The sequence below is a fragment of the Castanea sativa genome, chromosome 11 (assembly GCF_040712315.1).
Source record: "Castanea sativa cultivar Marrone di Chiusa Pesio chromosome 11, ASM4071231v1".
NCBI classification, from domain to species: domain Eukaryota; kingdom Viridiplantae; phylum Streptophyta; class Magnoliopsida; order Fagales; family Fagaceae; genus Castanea; species Castanea sativa.
In genome coordinates, this window is record NC_134023.1 from 43058717 (window position 1) to 43063535 (window position 4819).

Consider the following 4819-nt stretch of genomic DNA (forward strand, 5'->3'; position numbering starts at 1 on the left):
CAATCCGTACTTCTAATTTACATAACTTACCGTTGAATTTAATCGATTACGTACTTTCAACGTATCCGTAGCGCTTAGATTTTTTGCAGATCCAAAAAATCTGTACATATAATGTAAACAATTTCTCTTTGAATTTATTCAATTCTGTAATTCAATGTATCTGCAGGGTTCAGTTTTTCTATTAATCCATATAATCCGCACATATAATTTATAAAAAATTTCGTTGAATTTAAGCAATTCTAGATTTTCATTTTTTCTGCGAATCCAGACTATCCGAACATTTAATGTACACAATTTTCCATGGAATTTACGCAATTCTTGATATTCAATTTTTATGCAAATCTAGACAATTCGTACATCTAATTTACACAAATTCCCATTGGATTTACGCAACTCTATACATTCAACGTATCCCCAGAATTCAAATTTTTTGCAAATACCGACAATCTGTGCATGCAATGTACACAGTTTCCCGTTGATTACGTACTTCTGGATATACAAGTTTTCGACAAATCTTGGCAAACTGTACATCAAATGTACACAATTTCCAATTGAATTTACGCAATTCTGTACATTCAACGTATTTGCGGAGTTTAGTTCTTCTGCAAATCCCGAGAATCCACACATATAATGTACACAATTTCCCGTTAAATTTTGGAATTCTAGATATTCAATTTTTCTGCCAATCCATACTCTCCGTACACAAAACGTATACAATTTACTTTTGAATTTACACGATCTTGGATATTCATTTTTTCTACAAATCCAGACAATTCGTACATCTAATGTACACAATGATTTACAATAGTTTGTACATTCAACATATCTACAGAATGCAGATTCTCTGCATATCTAGACAATCCACACATATAATGTACACAATTTCCCATTAAATTTACGCACTTCTGAAAATACAATTCTTCTGCAAATACAGAGATTTTTCACATGTAATGTACACAATTTCCTGTTGGACATACGCAATTCTGTACAATCAACATATTAGTCAAATTCAGATTTTCTACAAATCCAGACAATCCATACGTACAGTGTACACAATTTTCCAATGAATTTACATGATTTTCCTCCAATCCAGTCAATCCATAAATATAATTTACCCAATTTCTTGTTGAATTTACGCAATTTTGGGTATTCAAATTTTCTACAAATACAGACAGTTTGTACATCTAACGTACACAACTTCCCATAGGATTTGCGTTGTTCTATACATTCAACATATTTGCAGAATTCAGCAATTCTGCAAAATTCAGATAATCTGTGCATCTAATGTACATAATTTCTTGTTCGATTAACACAATTTCCCATGCAGAATTCAAATTCTCTGTAAATCTGGATAATCTGTACGCCTAACATACACAATTTCCCATTGAACATACATAGTTCTGTACATTCATTGTATCCGCATAGTTCAGTTTTTTAGTATATGCAAACAATTTGTACATATCATGTAAACAAATTTCCGTTGAATTTTCAGAATTCTGGATATTCAATTTTTCTGCAAATCCAAAAAATCTGTATATGTAATGTACACTATTTCCCGTTGAATTTACGAAATTCTAGATATTCAATTTTTCAGCAAATCCAGACAATCCCTACAACTGATGTACACAATTTCCCATTGGATTTACACAATTCTGGATATTCGATTTTTCTGCAAATCCAGAAAATATGTACATCTAATGTACACAATTTTCCATTGGATTTACGCAATTTTGTACGTTCAACATATCTGCAGAATTTAGTTTTTCTGAAAATCCAGGTAATCCGTACATATAATCTAACACAATTTTCCATTGAATTTACGCAATTCTTGTTATTTAAATTGTTTGCAAAATCCAGATAATTCGTGCATTTGATGTACACTATTTCATGTTCAATTTATGCCATTTTGTACATTCAACATATCTGCAGAATTCAGATTCATTGTGAATTCAGAGAATTCTTACATATAATGTAAACAATTTCCATTTGAATTTACACAATTTTGTACATTTAATGTATCTGCACAGTTCAATTTTTCTTTAAATTAAGACAATCCGTACATCTAATTCGCACAATTCCCGTTAGATACATGCAATTTTGTACATTCAACGTATCCGCAGAATTCAATTTTTTTGCAAATCCAAACAATCCGTACATATATTGTACACAATTTCCCGTTGAATTTACGCAATTCTAGATATTCAAATTTTCTATAAATCCAGACAATCCATAAATCTAATGTACATAATTTCTCATTGAATTAAAGCAATTCTGTACTTTCAATGCATCTTCACATTTCGTTTTTTCTGTAAATTCAAACAATCCGTACATATAATGTACCCAATTTCCCATTGAATTTTTGCAATTCTGAATATTCAATTTTTTTTGCAAGTCCAAACTATCTGTGCCTCTAATGCACACAATTTCTCGTTGAATTTACGCAAATTTGGATATTCAAATTGTCTACAAAATACAAACATTCCATGCATCTAATGTACAAAATTTTCTAATCGATTTACTCGTATTTTAACATTTAACGTATCCACAGAATTCAGATTCTTTGTAAATCCTAAAAATTCGTACATATAATGTACACAATTACCTGTTGTATTCTCCCAAATTCTGGATATTCAAATTGTCTACAAAATACAGAAAATTCGTGAATTTAATGTACAAAATTTCCCCTTCAATTTACATAATTCTATACATTCAACGTATCTGCAGAATTCAAATTCTCTATAAATCCAAACAATCCGTACAAATAATATACACAATTTCCCTTTAAATTTAAGTAATTCTGGATAATCAATTTTTCGGTAAATCCAGACAATCTGCGCATCTAATGTACACAATTTCCCTTTGGATTTATGCAATTCTTTAGATTCAACGTATACACAGAATTTAGATTTTCTGCAAATCCAAACAATCCATACATATAATGTACATAATTTCCCATTGAATTTACACAATTTTCTACAAATCTAGACAATCCGTATACATAATGTACACAATTTTTCGTTGAATTTACACAATTTTGGATATTCAATTTTTCTGCAAATCTAGATAATCTGTATATCTGAAGTACACAATTTCCCGTTCGATTTGTGCTGTTATGTACATTCAACATATTTGCAGAATTCAAATTTTTGCAAATCCAAACAATGCGTGCATGTAATGTATGCAATTTCCCGTTGAATTTTCGCAAGTCTGGATATTCAAATAATCTACAAATCTGGACAATCCATACATCTAATGTACACAATATCCCTTTGAATTTATGCAATTCTATACATTCAATGTATTCGCAGAATTCAAATTTTCTGCAAATCCAAGTAAGCCTTACATATAATGTACACAATTTTCCATTGAATTTACACAATTTTTGATACTAAAATTGTCTGCAAATCCAAACAATCTGTACATCTAATGTACACAATTTCCAATTGGACTTACGTAATTTTATCTACAGAATTTCAGATACTCAAATTTTCTACAAATCCAAACAATTCGTACAACCAACATACACAATTTTTCATTGAATGTTCGAGATTTTAGATATTTAAATTTTCTAAAATCCAAACAATCTATACATCTTCTATACATAATTTCTCATCGAATTTTCGCAATTCTATACATTCAACATATCCGCAGTATTCAAACTTTTTGCAAATCCAGATAATCTGTACATCTAATGTACCCAATATCCCGTTGAATTTACACAACTCTGGATATTTACATTTTCTGCAAAACCAAACAATTCATACATCTAATGTGCACAATATCCCGTTGGATTTACGCAATTTTCTACACTCAACGTATCTGCAGAATTCAGATTTTCTGCAAATCCAAGCAATTCCCGGTGGATTCACAAAATTTTCTACATTCAACATATCCGCGGAATTCAGATTTTATGCAAATCCAGACAATTCGTACATATAATGTACAAAATTTCCCGTTGAATTTTTGCAATTCTAGATATTCAAACTTTTGTCAAATCCAAATAATTCATACATCTAATGTACACAATTTCCAGTTGAATTTACACAGTTTTGGATATTTATGTTGTCTGCAAATCCAGAAAATCCATACTTTTAATGTACACAATTTCTCATAGAATATTCGCAACTTTATACATTTGCCATATCCACAAAATTCAAATTTTCTTCAAATCAAGGAATATGTATATCTAATGTACACAATTTCTCATTGAGTGTATGCAGTTCTATATATTCAACGTATCTGTAGAATTCAAATTTTTAGCAAATCCAAATAATTCATACATTTGATGTACACAATTTCCTACTAAATTTATCCAATTTTGGATATTCCAATTTTCTACAAATCCAGACAATCTGTACATCTAATGTACACGATTTCACATTGGATTTACGCAATTCTATATTTTCAACGTATCCACAGAATTTAAAATTTCTGCTAATCCAAACAATATATACATCTAATGTACACAATATCTAGTTCAATTTACGCAATTCTGGATATTTACACTTTCTACCAATCCAAAAAATCTATACAACTAATGTACACGATTTCCCATTGAATCTACAATTCTATACATTCGTCATATCCGCTGAATTCAAATTTTTAGCAAATCCAAACAATCCATATATCTATTATACACAATTTTCCGTTGAATTTACGCAATTCCGTATATTCAACATATCTGCAGAATTCAAATTTTCTGCGAATCTAGACAATACATATATCTAATGTACACAATTTCCCGCTGAATTTATGGAATACTGGATAATCAGATTTTCTACAAATCCAGACATTCTGCACATCTAATGTACACAATTTC